The 19,621-nt window shown below is 49.3% G+C and overlaps 1 long non-coding RNA gene across 1 annotated transcript; it reads left to right on the top strand.

Moving 5' to 3' along the window:
- The first annotated feature begins 918 nt into the window (after positions 1–918).
- On the top strand, positions 919–1,745 carry LOC135307039 (uncharacterized). Its single transcript, XR_010367781.1, has 3 exons — positions 919–1,002; positions 1,089–1,187; positions 1,632–1,745. It is a non-coding gene; the product is annotated as an uncharacterized LOC135307039 (long non-coding RNA).
- The last annotated feature ends 17,876 nt before the right edge of the window (positions 1,746–19,621 follow it).

The following is a 19,621-nucleotide window of genomic DNA, read 5'->3' as shown; positions in this document are numbered from 1 at the left end:
GGCCCTGTGGTGCTCCAGCCACCCCTCCCTGGGATGTTGCTGAGTGCAGGGAAAGAGTGTGGAGTGTGACCAGGAGCCAGCCCAGAGCTCCCCAGGCCCCTCTGCAGCTTTGGCCATGTCTATTCCCATCTGGCTCCCACGGTCTTACCCGACCCCCTGGCAGTGCCCAGTTCCCTGTGCCAGAAGGGGATCCCAGAATGCCACAGATATCGTTCTGATCTCTGATCCCTTCAAGACTGGAATCATGGCTTGAATTTTTTGGAAGCCCGGCTGGAAAATGTCTTGAAATTCCTGGAGGATGCTGGAGGCTATTCCTCCGTGTGCCTTTCTTGACAGAATAATCAGGATCAAAGTGACAAGAGCTCACTCATAAGCCATTTCCCTTAACATTATGTAAGGGGTGAAGGATTTTGAAATTCTTTCCCTGCTCCCTTCTGGATCCCTGAGGAGTCGCACAGTATCACTGTCAGTGGGAGGAAGGAGCATTTAGCTTTCAATCTTCCTCCCGTGTGCAATGCCAGTGTGTCCTTCCGTGTGCTCTGTGCAGTCACAGAGAAGAGCAGAGAGGGAAGGGGCCGGGCCCAGGGCTGTGCCCCAGGGCTGAGCCTTGTGGGCAGCCTGAGGATCTCCTGCAGTGCCACAGGAGCTCTTCTGTCCTGCCTTTCTTTGCAGCTGAACCTGCTGGTGAAGGCCCCACATCCAGGACTGAGGCTCTGGGAGATGCTGAGGGTAGGTCAAGGCCTTTCCCCTGGGAGAGCTGCCAGCTCAGAGCCCAAAGCTGGGCCAGGGAGGCAGCGCTGCAGGTGCCAGCACAGAAACATGCACGTGTGTGCCCTCGGCCTGCACGATCTCCTCACCGCTCCTGCGGCTCAGTGGTGCCCGTGCAGATCAGCAGAGATGGCAGAAGCATCTGTGGCTGTTGAGTTACAGGTGTGTCTGCAGGGAGGACTTCTCAAGCTCCAGGGCTGGATGCTTGGCCCCAACCCAGCTCCCATGGCAGGGGTGAGTAGTGTGTCCCTGCTGACCCCACAGGCTGAGCCTGCTTTTGTGGGATCCATTCCTGGGAAATGGAACTACTTTCTCTTCAGGTCCTCCAAAAGGGAAGACCCAAGATACTGCAGCCAAAATGTCTCATGAGGCAGATGAATTCCTGACAGAAACACAGAAGGAAGCACCCGGAGGACAAGGTGGGTGCATTTCCCTCATGCTTCCCCTGGGACTCAGCAGCTGGGGGCTTTGGCTGCACATCTGGATACGCCGTGCCCGGCACAGTGGGAAGGGATCCATGGCAGCCTCGCTGCCCCGCTGCTGCTTTCACACCCTGCAGAGCTGTTTCCCATCCTGGCCTGGCTGCAATTCCTCCCCAGCCTCTGCAGGATGGAATTTGGCATCAGCTGATAGGGTGCCCCAACTGTACTGTGGGCCTGAGATCCCCTGCCATTTCCCAGTCTCTGAGAAGATCAGGCGGTGTAGCTGTTTGCTCATGGGAGTGCACTGGCCTAGCCCCAATTACCTGGGCATTTTCCTGATCTTTACCTGTGACTTTGACAAGCATTTCCTGATGACGATGACACATCCCCAGTGGGGAATGTTTCCATTTGATCCAGTTGTGCCTTTTTTCCTTTTTCAAGTGATGAACCAAAAGGCTCTGCAGGAGGAGGAACACTCAGGGAGAAGCAGTGGCTCATTGGCAGCCCCTGCTGCAGGAAGGAAGGCGATGGCAGACACGGGCACAGGCACAGCAGGTAATTGCTGTGCCGGGCTCAGCCGTGGCCGGGGCTGTGTGGCAGCAGCTCTTCCCCCAGGGCCTGCCCTTGCCCATCCCGGCAGCAGCCAAAGCTGGAGGCGCCTCGGCTTCCAGGCCTCTGGAGCTGGTTCAGAGCCCCGGGGAAACGGGACTGGTGCAGCAACGTCCCTGGCGCTGCAGCTGCTGCGGAGCTGGCCCTGAGTGCCCAGAGGCCCAAGGCACAGGAGCAGCCCCGAGCGGGAGCCCTGCCGCCAGCCCAGGGCCAGAGCCAGCCCTGGCTCCCGACTGGGCAGGGGCTGCGCTGGGTCCTGAGAGGGCCTGAGCCTGTCCCCTGGGGCTGGGGGAGCTGTCACGGGGCAGGGAGGGCCAGGGCTGGCAGTGGCTGCTCAGGGATGGCTTTGGCCCGTGTCCCTGGCAGCAGCCACTGCCCAAGCAGCTGCGCTGCCCCCGGGCTCTCCTCCCGGCCTGCTGGGCTTTGTTGGCTGGCACAGCCTGTGCCAAGGGCCGGCAAGGTGCCTGCAGGCCCCAGCTCTGGGGGAAACAGAGAACGTCCTGCCCGTATCCAGCGTGCTGCCAGCTCAGCAGTGCAGCACAGCACGGGCTCACGCTCCCCATTGCTCCCACAGATGCAGCCGGCACCACAAGACCTGTTCCCGATGCCCAGGATGGCCTCGGAAGGGGTTTCTGTCAGGGAACAGGCTGCTGGCTAGGGTTTCTGGCAGGCATGCTTTATTTGGAGCTTGTCTTCCTATTGTGCTGCTTTGGAATCTGGTATTCCTGGAACAGAAAACAGTGAGTGTTTTATTGCCTGCCCCCTCCAACAGCTTCTTTTCAAAATCCAGCATGGACAGGGAGCATTCCCATTGAGGCTGCAGTGGAGTTGTGGCCAGCCCATGATTGTCCAAATAACTCTGCTGAGGGTTCTGCTGCTGCCCAGTGCTTCCAGTGGCCTCTCAATTGCTGGGCCTTGTCCTGGGGGCCCGCTGGGGCTGCAGCCAGAGCTGGCTCCCACTGAGGCTGCCTGGCCAAGAGCAGCCCCAGGGGCACGGGGCAGAGGCAGAGGGAGGTGGGGAGGAGAAAGAGCAGGGCCGAGATTGCCCTTGAAAGGCAGAGGCGCTCTGGGGCCCGCTCCTGGCCAGGGACCCTGCCCAGAGCCGTGCCCTGCTGGCCGGGGCCTTGAGGGGCAGCTGTCCAGCTGGGCCCAGCTGTGCCAGCAGCTCCAGCCGTGCTGGGGAGCCTTGCCAGCTCTGGGCCCTGCTGTGCACGAGGGTCCCTGTGTGCCACTGGCAGCTGGGGCCTCAGCCACCTCCTCTCTCCACAGGAGCACCTCGGGACAGGAGTTGGAAGACGGTGGCTGCACCTCACACCCAGAAAGCGTGGGCAGCTCCTCCAGCAGCAGGAACGGCCCGGACAGCCCTCTCAAGTCTTCTGTGAAGAGGACCCCAGAACAACAGTCTACAAGGGAACCTCCTTTTACCCCGTAGATCCCACTGCCACCTGCTCTCCCCATGGGCCTCCCCAAGCTGCCTTCATCCCTTTTTTTATCTTTGTCTGTCCCATCCCAGCCAACTTGAATACCTCTAGGGACCCCAGGAGCAGCCCAGCACCCTCCAGCCCTTCCTGAGAACAACACATCCCTCCCTCTGCCCCTGAGCCCCCTGGCCTTGCCCTCTAGGAATCACGGAAGGTGACACCCCACCCCACCCCCCCCCCACCCCCCCCCCCCGCTTGCAGGGTAAGCAATGGCCCATCCTTCTGTTTAAATAAAGAGAAGGATCTTTGTTCTGGTTGGAAAGCAAAACCAGTGAGAGACTCCAAGTCAGAAATACAATTTATTAGAAAAAGGGAAAAAAATCAAAACACATGCAATGATACAAAAGAAAAACCACTGACAGGGTCAGAACACAGCCTGCTGACACCCTGCTAGTTAGGGTGGTGGTAGCAGTCCAGATGAAATGGACTTGTGGAAGTGGTGATCTTGTAGAAACAATCTGGTAGCTCTCATCCTCTGGAAAAGCAGTGGGTAAGGGCGACAGTTCCTCTGGGAATCCAGTGGAAAGACTGCTTGTTGTGTCCCAAAACCCAGATTATATCCAGCTGGGGATGCTTAGCTCCTCCCCCATGGGCAGAGCATCTCACAGTGGGCTGATATCATTCTGCCTCATGCTGTGGGTCCTTGATTAGCCATGAAACAGAAATGGCTCTGGGAGGGAAGTATCTCTGAGTCATGTGGCAAGACATTGATGGGCCCATTAACAGGAGATAAGGAAGAAACAATGCCCCTCCTGGTTTCAGCAGCTCTTGAGGATGGCATTAGAATACATCTTTACACTGCAACCTAGGACAAGCGGTCACCCCAGTGTCCAGGTGGCAGCAGCAGCAAAGCCCACCCAGCACCAGCACTGACTGAGCTCCATGCCCAGGAGGAGCCGTGGATGCCCACGGTGTGGGCAGGCAGAAGCCAGGCCGCGGCTGCTGTTGAAATGGAGGTTTTTGGGGGGGTTCAATTAAGTTAGCAATATATGGACTAAGCATTTAAATTTTAAATTGTAGAATTATGTGTTGAATTTTAACCTTTTACTTAAGAAACCTCTGCCATGGTACAAAGGGCATAGGAAAATGCAAATTTCTGAAGCTTCATGCTATGAAGGACAATACCAGTGTCATAAATAGGGCAGGAGATCTTTCTCCTTTTTAATGCCTTTATTAAAAAAATTCAGCTCAGGTTGTGGGAAACGACAGGTCGCCCGCACCCCCGCTGCTCCCAGGAGTGGCACGGAGGAAGAGGATGATGCAGCTGTGCCCGCTGGTATGGAGGCAGAGCTGGGGCTTCCGTCCTCGAGGGAGTAGTGGGAATTCTGCTTTTTTGGTCTAACATTCCAGATCCTCTTTCTTGCTGACATCCTTTCAGGTTAGGGTGAAAAGTAAAAAGGATCTTAGCAGATACTGGATTAAGTTCCTCATCTTTAGACATTGCTTAGGTTTCATAATTCCATGTTGGGTTGTTGTTTTTAGGAGTTTTTTTCCTGGAAAATTGCAAACTTTAGTGAAATGCATTCTCATCTGCATACTAGCTCTGATGTCACCCCCCCCACCCTGCTATCTGCAGGCTCTGGGGAAGCAGCAGGGGGACAATTGCGCTTGATTTCTAACCATTAACAGGTAATTGAAGAAAAACTATTAACAAGAGGTGATTGCAACATGAAGCTATCAACAACAAATAGTCAACATTTCAACTCACAACAACTGGCCCAACCTGTTTAACTTTGCAACCTTAAAAAAAATGGATAATTTGTTGGGGAGAACACCCCAGGTGTGGAGACACGAGGCTTGACTCCATTTCAGAAGGCTGATTTATTATATATTCTATTAAAATACTACATTAAAACTATACTAAAACAACAGAGAGGAAAAAATGACCAGAAGGCTACAAAGAAGAAGAACAGAATGGAATGCAGAACAAAAATCTTGTGACTGCTCACAGGCTCAACACAGTTGGCTGTGATTGGTCATCAAGTGAAAACAATCCACATGGACCAATGGAAGATGCACCTGTTGCATTCCACAGCAGCAGATAGTTATTGTTTGCATTTCTTTCCTGAGGCCCTCAGCTCCTCAGGAGGGGAAAAATCCTAGAAAAGGATTTTTAATAAAATATGATAGCTACAGGTAACTTTTACTCATAACTCCAGGAGAAGACCAGGGAATGCAAGAAACCTAGACTAAGGAGCTCCTCTGTCTCCAAGCTGATGGACAGAAGTGGTATGTATTCCTTTCCTTTTTTTAGGGTTGGCTACTGATAAGTCACATAAGAGATGCCTTTGTGTGCAGTTTTGCACAAGCAGTTTGCAAGCAATCGTCTGCCGGGGAGAGGCCGGTGGTGGGGGGTCCCCAGCTGACAGAGCAGCTGGCGGAGCGTTGGTTTGAACCTGTGATTGTGTATGGTTATCACGTCTGGACGTGCGTGCTTGTGTGTGTGTGTGGGTGTGCGTGAACGGTGAAACACGCTGCGGGGAGTGAGGTCTTGGTTTAGTTTCTCTGGTAACTGTGGTTTTGCAAAGAACATTTCAAGGGCACTGGGTCGCCGTGAGCGTGGCGCAGGTCGGTGCGGCGGGCAGAGGCGGCGCAAAGCCGGGGCAGCGGCGGCCAGCCGGCAGCGCCTGGGAGAGCAAGCAGCGCATGCCCAGCGCAGGCAGCCCCTGGCCGGCAGCACATGCGTGGTGCAGGGCGGCTCTAACGAGCGGCGCCAGCGCGGTGCAGGGCCATGAGCCGGGGCTTGCCAAATTGCTCTCGGCGCAGCGGGCCGACAGCACGGCTGGCAGGCACTCGGGGCATAAGCCGCGGTTTGTAGGGTTGCTTTGGACACCGCTAGCTGATAGCACAGCTAGCAGGAGCACGGTACAAGTCGGCATTTGCAAGCAAGCGCCGCTGGTTGGTAAGGGGCAGGAACCACCTGAAGGCAGCCAGCAAGCCCGCCTGGGCTAAGAGTTAAGTGTTTGCAGTGCGATAACACTGCCCTTCAGTCTTGACAGCTGTTACTAGGAGAGCCTTTGCATTAAGGGGTTTGCTGCCTTTTTTTTTTTTTTTTCTACAAGCGAGAGGTGATTTGCCCATGGTGGCTGCCTAACTTCAAGCCTGGGCTGGGAGAGCCCGGCCTCCGAGACATGCTCTACACAGGTGGTTTCAGCTTGAACCAAGTCAGTCTCTTCATCCGTCAGGTGCTGGGGAGTCATAGAACGGGAGGACGGAGGGAGAGACAGAGTGTTCTTGGGAGGGATATACCGCAGTTCAACACGTTGCTATCGAGCCTTTGACTGGGAACAACCCGCAGCTGAAAGACTGCTTAGAAACGCCTTGACCTGGGGGCTTGAAGGGGTGATTCCCTGTTTTGTGTGCAGACTGACAGCTTTTCACTGGGAGTCAGACTGGCACACAGCTTGGGTTCTCCTTCAGTGCAGAAAGTGTCAGAGGAGGTGGTATTGTGTTTCATATAGACGGAGACCTGCATGCCGTGCATGTACCCCTGAACTGCCAAGATACCATAACCAAGAGGTACATACAAGGTGTGAAATAGTGAATTTAATCTGTGGAAAAAGTCACCTAGACCCTAAGACATGGGAAGACATCTTTGAAGAGGATTGGGAAAGGATCAACTCCTTTATCCTTTCCAGGCACATCCTATCCATCCAGGCACAGCCGTATTAAAAGGAAGAATTAAGGAATTTTTTTTCTTTTCTTTTCTCCCCAGTGGTTTGGATTGTACCCGTAAGAGTTTGTAACTTTGTGTGGGACTGAGAAAACAACAAACAAGTAAAAGTTAATGGTGGATTGTTATATATTAATTATTAAATTACTTAGTATTTAATGTTAATAACATTTAATTATTTGAAGTATTATTGATTGTTAAATGGGTTATAAATATTTCTATACATTGATTATTTGATTAATTATTACTTTTTAAAAATAACTCAGGAGAAGGGGGAAAAAAAGGAGTTTTGATTTGAGACTCACATCTGGAGATTCGGAACTGAGTAAGGTAAAGCTTGCTCTAAAATAACATAATGGGAACAAGGCAGAGTAAGGAAGTACCTAAAGCCAGCCCATTAGGGTGTGTCTTAGCACATTGGAGAGAAATAGCAGGAAATGGGGGCACTCAAAATTTTAAAAAGCCTAATTATATATTGCTCCCATTGGTGGCCATTCTATCACCTGGAGGATGGGGCAAGGTGGCCTCCTACAGGTACATTGGAATAGAATACCCTGTTACAGCTAATGTTGTTTCTATGGAGGGAAGGGAAATGGGAGGAGGTTTCTTATTTTGATATGCTTTTCTCCCTCCAAAATAACCCTGATTGGCAAAGGGACTGTGGCATCAGAGCCCCCTCTGACCCCCTCGTTTTGGCTCTTGAAAGAGAAAACAGAAGCAAAATGGGAGAACTGAAATGGGGCTGCTCGGCCTGTAGCATAAGACAGAGATGCAGCAGGACAGATAAAGTTTATCGCACAGCACTAGAGGAACAAGAACAAGATCTAGCTGACCTATTTAGCCCTCATTTGGGAGGGCAGAGGGGAAGGGGTAGAGACTTGGGAGGGGCTCCATCTACACCACCTACACCAGCAAGTCGACCTCTTCCACTACTACTCCTACTCCTACTCCTACTCCTCCTCCTTTGGAGAAGACACCAGCTCCAACCCCTCCAGGCAGCCCAATAGCATCCCAAACCAGAGGACAAATACTGCAGGCCCCTTTGCAGGTGACAGTAAAACCAGGCAGAGAAAAGATATTAGTTAAGGTGCCCTTCTCCACCCTTGGTTTGGAAGCATGGGAAAGGGTTGCAGGAAATTACCAAAATCACCCAATAAACATTGCTAAACATCTAGGAAACATTATGAAGCAGCACAATCCAGACTGGGGTGCTATTCAATTGTTATTAGACACATTCACTGAAACAGAAAGCTAGATGGTTTTAAAAACAGCCAGGAACCAGGGAGCAGATCACTTTAGACAACAACTAGTGGACCTAAAGGAACATTTTCCACTTCAGGACCCAGGCTGGAACCTGAACCAACCAGTACAAAGACAGAGGCTAAAAAATTATAAGGATTGGCTTCTATTGGGAGTGGAAAGAGCAACACCTGAAACTATAAATTGGTCAGCTTTATATGCTATTAAACAGGCACCCTCAGAATCCCCCAGAGAGTTCCTAGACCACCTGAGAAACACAATGCGACGCTATGCACCACTGGACCCTGCATCTGATGTGGGGATATGCTGGAACCCAGGACACCCCTCTGGGTGCCCTGGATGACACGTGCCCCTGGCAGAGGGCTGGGGAGCCCTAGCAGGAAGCCAGAGACACTTGGGATTTGAATCTTAACCCATAGAGCAAATTACCAACCTTGTATGAAGAATCACAAGTCACAGAAGTTTAAGTAGATTGATAATGAATTAATCCTAAGGTGAAAAGTGGAATTTCAGGGATTTTACTAGAGGGGGTCTAGGAGGCAAGATGGAGGGATTTGGGCGTTGTCCTATTTTTCTTCCTTCTTCTTCCTAGCCTCCATCTTCTTGGTGATGGTGGCACATTTGGATTGGTTTAGACTAGAAGTAGACAGTCTATCAGAGGTGATTGGTATTGGAAAATAATGATCAATGAAGTACATGTAATTCCTCGTATAAAATGTAGACACCAGCCCAGGGGCGGGCAGCGTGCCCATGACAGACCGGCAGATCAGACCTCTGCAGGTCTGAAAAAGAATGGTTTAGATAAGAGACAATAAACAACCTTGTGAACCAGAGCTGAAGAATTGCGACTCTTTCTTCCACCATCCGGCTGGGAAAAAAGAACCCTCGGGGAGGGTCATCCTGACTGCAGGAAACCCGAGAGGGATACAACAACTAATTAATCTATTTTTGGGACAGTCCAAGGGGGATATTTGGTGCAAACTCTAAAAAGTCTGAGAAGAAGATATACGGAATTTAGAAACTTTATTGGTGGAGGCTTGGAGAGTCTTTAGCAACAGAGAAGAAGGGGATAAACAAGGGATGAAAAACTTAATAGCAATAGTGCAGGAGGAATGGAAAGAAAGACGTGAAAGCGGGCAGGGAGCACCCAGGCAAGGCCCTCCTCGATCCGGCAGAAATCAATGTGCAAACTGTAAGAAACAGAGCCATTGGAAGAAGCACTGTCCAGAGCAGAAAGAGAATGGTGAAGGGAATCAAAGGAGAGGAGGGGTGGTTGCCCATGTGCAAGACGATTAGGGGGACTGGAGGAGACTACCCCAGCAGGCTCTCTGGTTGTCAAACTAAAGCTGGGAGAAATGGAAAAAGAAGGGAAATTCCTAGTCAACCTTTAAAAGCGAGTACCTTCCTGGGGCAAGGTACTCGCTTCTAAATACAGCCTTGATGCCCGTAGGGGATGATTATGCTACAGTTACGGGAGCGACTGGCCAAACTGAAAAGGCATTTTTCTTTAGGCCACTAAAATACAAACTGGGAAAACAGTGGGGGATCCACAAATTTCTATATATGCCCAACTCCCCTGAGCAACTTCTGGACAGAGATTTGCTGGGACAATGACCGCCAACTATTGCATTCAAAAATGGGGAAATTACTCTGGAGGGAAATGATCAAGAGTATGTAGAAATATTGAGTTTGATATTAACCACTAGTCAAGTCACAAGGGAAACTGAAATCGATGAAGACGTAAAGAATCAGGTGTTCCCTGGGGTATGGGCCTCTGATGTATCAGGGAGAGCAAAAAATGCTCCGCCTGTTCAGATCAGACTAAAAGAGGGAATGCAACCTGTCAGAGTTAAACAGTATCCCCTGAGGAAGGAAGATAAGGAAGGAATTAGCCCAGTAATTGAGAACTTTTTGCATCTAGTATTATTAAAAGAATGTCAATCTGATTTTAATGCCCCTATCCTACCAGCCAGCAAACCTGATGAGTCATACAGGTTAGTACACGATCTGCAAGCCATGAACAAGGTAACTGAGGATCTGTATCCTGTGGTGGCCAATCCCTACACGATATTAAATTGCTTAACACCTGAACTAACTTGGTTTACCATTTCAGGTTTAAAAGACGCCTTCTTCTGCCTTCCTATCCACCTAGCCAGCCAGAAAATTTTTGCATTTGAATGGGAAAGTCCTAAAAGTGGGCAAAGAATTCAACTTACATGGACAGTACCCCCACAGGGATTTAAAAACTCACCCACTTTGTTTGGAGAACAACTTGCAAAGGAATTAGAGGCCTGGGAAGCCCCTCCAGAGGAAGCGAAGCTGCTACAAAGATGACATCCTCATAGCCACACGGACGAGTGAAGCATGCGTGGCCTGGACGGTAACCCTCTTGAACTTTCTGGGACTCCAAGGGTACCGAGTATCAAAGAAAAAGGCTCAAGCAGTAAAACAGACATTAACTTATCTGGGATACAAAGTCAGTACTGGACAATGTACCCTGGGCCAAAGCTGGAAGGAGGCAATATGCCAGACCCCAAAACCTCAGACTGCAAAAGAACTAGGAACTTTCCTGGCGATGACGAGGTGGTGCAGGTTATGGATCTGTTACTATGGACTGTTTGTTAAGCCCTTATATGAACTTATTGCAACTGAAAGCAGGGAAATCCAATGGACAAAGGAAGCTATGCAGGCCTTCCACCAGCTGAAGAAAGCCCTCATGTCAGCTCCAGCTCTGGGATTGCCAGACGTGAGTAAGCCTTTCCTCTTGTTCTCCAATGAGAAGCAAGGAATGGCCTTGGGAATATTAGCACAGGACCTTGGCCCATACCGGAGACCAGTTGCTTACTTCTCTAAGCAATTGGATGCAGCAGCTAAAGACTGGCCTGGATGCCTCAGAGCTGCTGCAGGAGTTGTACTGAATATCCAAGAGGTAAGTCAATTCACCCTGGGCCACAAAATGACTGTGCCAGTGTCTCACACGGTGTCTGCAGTGCTGGAGGTGAAAGGCGGACATTGGCTTTTCCCACAACGATTTCTGAGATACCAAGCTATTATGGTGGAGCAAGATGCTGTGGACATTGTGGTGACTAATATTGTCAATCCAGCCTCCTTCCTCAGTGGAAACCAAGGGGAGCCAGTGGAGCATGACCGCCTGGAGGTACCCCCGGTACTCGGGGTACAGGGCTCGATGCACCAGTACATGATGTGCAGGCTGGAGACTATGTATATGTTAAGTCTCTTACAGAGAAGGCCCTGGAACCACAATGGGAGGGACCATACCAAGTGCTCCTTACTACCTTCACTGCAATCAAGACTAAGGAACAAAGTGCTTGGATCCACCACAGCCATGTTAAGAAAGCTCCAGAAGCCCCTTGGAGAATAACACTGGGTGATGGTAAACTGAAACTGAAACTTACCTGCACAAAATGAATGCATCATGGTGGGTGGGGATTTGTGCTGAAGTGTTGTTTACAATCATTGCTGTAATCCAAAAATTAGAAAGTACTCCTAGCCAGAACAATGCTGAATGGCCTTGGTCCCAAGCCCTTACTCAATAGACCGGATCCATGGGTAAACCTTCCCATTTAAAAGGTTTAAACCTAACAACTGTGGTCATGTGCAAAAAGCAAATATAAAAAACGCTGCAGTGGCAGAAACAGAGGTTGTGGTGACTTCAAGGGACCATGGGGGAGGTAATTAAGATAGGGTGTAGAATGATTATTGGGACTACCTATAGTAAAGCAACCCAAATCAGTGTAAATAAGCACTGGAAGATTTGTAATCGTCCAAATGAATTGGACTGTTGGCACAACTTCACATTAAGACAAACTGTCAACATGGTTTGCCTCTGGGCCTGCAACACTATTGGGCTGTCTTTCAAATTTAAAATAAATGCTATAGCTAAGCCTGTTACAACCCACGCCAGCACTCAAGGACAAACCCAAAATATGCCATTGAAGCTTGAACCTAGAGTTTATGAAATTGGCCCATACATAATAAGGAATATGGGTCAACAACAACAGTTATTTAATCCAGGATTATGACATTTCGAACTGTTAATGCAAACTACTATCTCGACAGTTCAGCCAGCTTGTTCCTCCTTCATAAGGTCATCCTTCGAGGGATGGACAAGATGGCTACAAAAACACGCACACTTCAGAGACAGAATGCAAAGGGATTTAACCAAGATGTTAGGGACTGGGCTAGGGGTTTTGAATAGGATTGACTCAGAAATATTAATGAACAAATTAGCTGTAGCAGCTAGCCATCCAATAAAATTAAAACAGCCTTTACAGTCATCTCTTTTGGCATAGGAAAACAGTCAGTGGCAAGTCTTGAGGGTGCTGCCGAAATGGAGAGATATTGAAGATCAAGACCATAGCTTGCTAGCAGACACATTAAAGGGGGCACAGGATAACATATCTTCAGCCCTCAGCTATATGCAAACACAATTATGGGTACAGTCAACAGCTGCTTTAATCATAAGAGAAGGAAGTGAAGGAGTCTTTCCCACTGAAGTGCAAAAGGTGGTCTGGGGCAGTGCTACAGACATTGAGAAAGATTTCCAGTCTTGGTGGACCATGGTAATTTTACATATAATCCCTCCACTAACACAGCTCCAGCCTTCGTGCTCACTCTGCATAATGGCACAGTTCACGCTATTCACGCCATTGCTGCCTTAGGGCTCAGTCACGAGCAGCCAGCATTATACCCCTCAGAATACAGGGTATGGGCTTGGAAAATCCAGGGGAGATGGCAAACCGTAAACTTGGAACCTTGCATTGCTCAAGAACAACAGGGATTCATCTGTGACAGTAATGTGATTAGTGCTCAAGACATATGCCTTGACAATGACCAAGGCATTTGCCACTTTGAGATCCACCCAGATACCAACCAAGAAACGGTACTAGTGTATATAGGTGATGGCTGTGTGTGTTTAAGGACTGTGTGTGTGATGTCATAGAAATTGATAAGAACAAGGTTGCCGGGGTCAGGATTTTCACCCGCTCGACCCCGGCTAGATGTTCCTCTTCACTAGATAGAAGGAGGGCAGCTTGAGTCCTGGATAATTTCAACTGATTTATTGCAGGGTCCAAAAAGGATAGGAAAACATGGAGGGTAGGCTGAGGGACACACAGTGAGTCGAAGGGACAGCAGGGATGGTAACACCAGCAGAGGGATACCAGGGCGAGTGCGAGATCTCTGGGGAAAGTTACAGATTTTGTGCACAGCTACATGGAGGGGGATGGGAGGGGAAAATTTTCACGGGAGTAACTAATGAAAGATACAAAGGGTACAGGATGAGTGTGGTGGGAAAGGGAGTACAGCATTCGAACCATGGGAAAGGAATGAATTTTCCCTGACTTAGACAATGGTGCTTTCCCAGGGCATTCCTGAGATAGCTTTCTCACCCATGACCCCCACATCTCCCCCTTCTTTCTTTATTAAATAAATTTTTCCAAGTGACTTTTCTATTACTCTTTTCAAACAACTCAGGGCAACCATTATCATGAAAATGACAACTAAAATCCACACCAAATTTTTGAGAATTGGTACAAGCCACCCGGGGATTCCCCACTGTGTGAGTGCTTTACCTACTACATTGATGTCTCTGGTCTCCGTCATGAGGTCTTGCACTTGGTTTCGAATTTGCTGAATGCTGCCATGTATGGAGGTGCTTTTAGATGTTAAATTAAAATAGCACAGACCAGCAAAGTCCTGACAGCTGTGACCGTGCGCCAGAAGGAGAAAATCAATGGCAGCTCTATTTTGTAGGGTGGCGTGCCTGGTGGTTTCTTCTTCCGTGAGCAGATCTGACAGGGCTGCGGAGGCAGCTTTGGCCTGATGGCTGAGCCAACACCCCAGGTGGGAAATTTCACCGAGAGCCTTTGCAGCTGCGTACCAAGGTAGAAAAATGGATACAGAGACTCTTTTGGATTCGCTCCAATTATAAATTTTGTCATCGCAATTTGGGTCGAATTGACTGTAAGATTTCTTTTTGATGCCAATCGTTCTTGATTCTGCCAATTTATAATTTGTGATGTGTTTGGGGTGAGGACAGTCAGCTGTTCGAGGCTGCAGGGACCTCCTTTGATCTTTGATGGGATCCCTGCCCACACTCTGTCGCCGCAGATAAGAAACACGCCTCTCGGTGACACTCTGGGAACATTACTGGACTCAGATGGTGTGCTAGAGGTATAGTTGCACCATGTGGCTGAATTATACTTTCTGCTATTAGGTGTTACATCTTTCTGAGTTATTGTGCCTGAGACTGCAGAGTCATGCCAAATGGGTGTGTTTTGTAGATAGAAAAACCTAACACAGTATGCAGCTGGAGCAGAGCCCAAGAGATCTAACTCCTGAGGCTCTTGTCTGGCATGTGGTCAAATCTTTGTCCAGGTGTCCCAGGTGTCAACCGGATTTGGTTTCTTCCCCGCATATGGATAATCTTTTTGCGACAGAGGCATTCCCACCAGGCACGTAGACAGAGGATTGTCCACGCTGCCCATTGACAAGCAGATCTTGTTTCAGAGTTTTCGCCAGATTCTGCCATACATTTTCTGTTGGTTGTTGCACCACCCACCCTTCTGCTATCCACGGATGGAGCAGAATGGTGATTGCAGTGAAAAGCACTTGTTTGAATTTCATTCTTTCCAGGGTGGCCTTCCAGGGTGATTTTGCTGTAGCAAATAGCAAGAGAAACATATGACATTAAATTTCTGTACACTCTTTCAGTCACTCTCCTCACCCTCCCCCTTTTCTAATAATCGTAGGACACAAGCAGGAAAGAGAGGCGTGGGGACTTGTGGGATGGGTTGGGGGCAAGGTATGTGGGAAAAGGGATAGGGATAGTTGGGGAGGAAAGGAGGGGTTCTGCAGCAAGGTATGACAGGGGAAAATATTTTTTTGTGATGAGAGTTCGTGCTACAATTTTGGGAATTCTGGTCTTCTTCTTCCGATGCTTCCAAGCGACTGCATCTGCTGCGGTGTCTGGCTGATCAGATCAGGCAGCTTGGCTTTTCCTGGGTGGGTCAGCAGGCTGATTTGCATCCTGTTAGGTTTTGACAAAGTGGCCTGGAATCCAGTTCGGCCCTGTTTCTGTTGAAACGCACACGTACCCTTGGCCCCAGGTTATTAGTGGAAAAGGACCTTTAATTTGGTGGGACTCAGGGTCTCTGATGAGCACAGGTGGGTGTTCTTTGAGATGGGCAAATGTGTTGTTATGCAAATGCCAAAGGATTGGAGGATTTGGCTCTTTTGAATGGCAGTTAAGAAAAGTGAGCACATATAGTGCTTTGCAGAGTCTTTCTTGAGGTGTCATTAAAAGGGCAGAATCTTTTTGTAAACCTAACAGGTTGTTAATTTCTTTGTGTGTGCGTTCTATTATTGATTGTCCCTGAGGGTTGCGAGGAATGCCGGTGGGATGGGGATTTCCCAAAGCTGAGAGAAAATTTTGAAATGCTTTGGAGGTGTAACTTGGTTCATTATCTGTCTTAATCTTTTTTGGAACTCCTAGGGTAGCAAAGGCCATGTAAAAGTGCTTGGTGACATCTTTGGCTTTCTCTCCTACATGCAGAGATGCAAAGATTGCACCAGAAAATGTATGTATACATACGTGAATATATTTTAATTTCCCAAAACATGGGTAATGAGTAATGTCTGACTGCCACAGGTCAAATGCATTCAGTCCCCTAGGACTGATACCTGTTAATACTGTTGGAAGGGCATGGGATTGGCAATTTGGACATGTGGCTACAATGGCACGGGCTTGTTCTTGTGACAATTTCAACTGACGTGCCAGGGCTGGCATGTTTTGGTGGTAGAACAGGAGGCTCAATTGTGCTTGTTTAAAAATGTCAGGTAAAGTTGGTGAAGTAATTGTGGTGGTGACTGTCATTGCCAATGCATCTGCCCTCTGGTTCCCCTCAGTAAGGAAGCCAGGCATGTCAGTGTGGGATCTTACATGTAGAATATGATAGGGTTGCTCTCCATGAGAGATGAGCCAGATTAATTCTGAAAGCAAGGAAAACAGCTGTTTGTTTTGCACGTCTTTGAGCAGAGCATGCTCTGCTCCATCAGCTATCCCGGCAACATAAGATGAATCAGTCACTAAGTTAAATGGTTGCTGGAATATCCTGAAGGCACTCACAACTGCAAAAAGCTCTGCAATCTGGGGGGAACCTTTGATGGTCTGAACATCAGATTCCCACTTTTGAGTGTTCATGTCTTTCCAGGTAAATACCAATCTGTGGGACCTGCCAGCCCCATCAGTGAACACTGTGACAGCGCCTTTAATAGGAAGATGACTTTGGAAAGTTTTTGGAACTACATGGAACGAATCTTTGAATAATTTGTGCTTTGGGTAGTGAATTGAGACTTTCACGAGATAGCTATCTAAAGCAATTTGGATGTTTTCATTTGTTTTTAATAAGGCGTCCAATTGACCTAACTTCAAAGGCAGGTAAATGCATGAGGGATCACAGCCTACGGGGCTTCAGAGGCGATGGTGACTTCTGGCAATTAATTTTGCTAGCAACTCTGATGGTGTATACACTGTTTCCGCAGGCTGATGTGGGAGAAACAACCACTCGAGTATGATGAGTGGGTCTTTCTGTGTTGTGTCCCACTGAAATAGGAGCCCATGAAAGTGTGGGCACTTTCCCAGGATGACAAATTCAATCGTAAGGTTTTTTCTGACCTGTTCAGCCTGTCGTGTCCTCATTGCCTCTGCTACTTTCTGCAATGTTTCCTCTGCCTCTGGTGTCAGGGTCCGTGGGGCTGTGGGGTCGGTGTCTTTCTTCAGCAAGGAGAACAGTGGAGCCAGCTCTTGCCTTGTCAAGCCGAGCAAAGGCCGGACCCAAGTGATGATCCCACAAATGCGTTGAATGTGCTCTAGAGCCTGTGGCTGTTCATTTATAGAAAAAATCTGTGGTGTTACAGTTCTCCCAGTGATGAGATACCCAAGGTATGTCCACAGTGCTGACATTTGTATTTTGTCCTGAGCAATTACAAAACCTGCTTTCTCAATAGTAGAAACAGTCTTTTCGAGAGCGGCACTAAGGTAACTTTTGGTGGCAGCACAAATAAGTATGTCATCCATGTAATGGACTATGATAGCTTCAGGAAACTGATTCCTGACAGGTGATAAAACCTGAGCAACCTACATTTGGCATAACACGGGGCAGTTTTTCAATTCTTGAGGATTGATACCCATTGATACCTTTTAAAAGTCTCACTTCTGTTCAGAGATGGTACTGAAAATGCAAATCTGAGGGCATCTCCTGGGTAAAGTGGGATGTTAAAGAAGCAGTCCTTGATAGCAAGGACAGCAAGCTGCCAATCGTGGGGAAGCATAGAAGGGGAGGGGAGGCCAGGCTGAAGGGGACCATATCCTCAATAACCTCATTAATTTTTTGAAGGTCTTGGAGCAGATGCCAACTGCTTTTGCCAGCTTTCGGATGACAAAATCTGAGGTATTTCACGGGCTAGTTGATGGAACTAATTGCCCGAGTTGTTCTTGCTCCTTGACTGATTCGATGAGCGCATTTAATTTGTCTGATGGGAGGGGCCACTGATCCACCCACATCGGAACATCGGTTTTCCAATTCAGTGGTGGGGAAATTCTCTCTGCAGTGGCCCATGCCAAAAATCCCACTTGGGGTCAGGGATATAAAGGCAGGCACCTCACTGGGATAAAACATCCCTGCCAAATAGGGAGATATTGGATGACACGACAAATGGTCGGATGGTGGAGACTTGCCCCTCAGGCCCCTCTACGCTTACAAGATGAGGACTTTGCATGGAATTGACAGCTCCACCAACACCGGAGATTGTGCCACAAGGGGACACCAGTGCCCAGTCGCGGGGCCACTTTGCCCTGGGGAGGATAGTAAGGTCCACACCTGTGTCAGCCATGAGACGAAGTTCAATGGATTTCCCATTTTTGGAAATACAAGAATCAATCAGGGGTTTGTCTTTACAAATCTAGTGACATGCAAACGCATCAAAATTTGAATCAGGTTCAACCTCTGAATCCTGGCCGGTTAAAATTAACATTTGTGCAAAAGGTGCAAATTTCAACAATGTAAATGGTGGATTGTAACAAACAACTGACACAGTAATTTCATTGCCTGGATTTACAGTCACAACTTCTGGTAATATACTTACCTGATCTGGAGTGTGTTCACTGTCCCCAAACAGCAGGACTGTAGTTGGTTGAGGGTGAAAAGGGGGCTCAAGGTACCCAGCTGGAACTCAAACTAGATCTTCGTTGGGGAAAAGCAGATGGACAGAACTTACTAACATTGGTCGGAGGCTTTGGGGAAAGTTCCGGGTTCTGCGGAACAACTGGAGTCCGTCCTCATGACTGCGGTCCTCTGCGAGGAGCCTGTTGGGGCGGGGGACTCCTGGATGGCTGGCAGCTGAGGTGGGCTTTGCAGGCAAGGCCGGTAATTTGCTGTTGTCGCGCGGCGTGGCCCCATGCTCTGCTAAGCATTTCCCTGGGTCGGCTGATAATATTGCTGCTGAAAGTTGTATGTGGGCCGATAGGGCTGTTGGAAAGGAGGAGGCCTAGGAGGTGGAACATAGTTAATAAATTGCCCAACAGGAAGGTGAGGACAGTCTTTCTGGAAATGTCCAAGTTGGCCACAGTAAAAGCAACGGACATTGCTAATGTTTGTCATGGCTTCCCTCACTCCCTTACTCACTGCAAAAGACACCAGGGACAGCACTTTGGGGACAGAGGCTCCTGTTCAGGGTGGTGGCACTATGTCCCTAGCAACAAGCTGATAATGCAGCTGTGGCAGGGATGTTGGACATGGCTTAGGGATGGCTGATGAGAGGCGCAGGTGCAGGTACAGGTCTCCCTGATGGAACTCTTTGGCCGGTCTTGTGAAGCTGCAGAGACGCTCCTGTGGAGAGAGGAGGTGGCTGAGGCCCCAGCTGCCAGTGGCACACAGGGACCCTCGTGCACAGCAGGGCCCCGAGCTGGCAAGGCTCCCCAGCACGGCTGGAGCTGCTGGCACAGCTGGGCCCAGCTGGACAGCTGCCCCTCAAGGCCCCGGCCAGCAGGGCACAGCTCTGGGCAGGGTCCCTGGCCAGGAGCGGGCGCCACAGCGCCTCTGCCTTTCAAGGGCAATCTCGGCCCTGCTCTTTCTCCTCCCCACCTCCCTCTGCCTCTGCCCCGTGCCCCTGGGGCTGCTCTTGGCCACAACTGCTAATCCGTGATTGTTCTCTCAGCAAAGGGGCATCGAGAAGTTGCCTCCAGCATGCAGCGTGATCTCCACACAGTGACGGACCAGGACTTCCAGTCAATCCATCTCTCGATCCCAGTATCCATGGGAGCACAGTTCAGAAGCGTTTCCATGCTGTGCTGGCTTGCCCACGTGCTTTAGGGAAGTGGGCATTGC

The sequence above is a fragment of the Passer domesticus genome, chromosome 9, assembly GCF_036417665.1.
Source record: "Passer domesticus isolate bPasDom1 chromosome 9, bPasDom1.hap1, whole genome shotgun sequence".
Classification (NCBI taxonomy): Eukaryota; Metazoa; Chordata; class Aves; order Passeriformes; family Passeridae; genus Passer; species Passer domesticus.
This window is presented reverse-complemented; position numbering and strand designations above follow the sequence as displayed.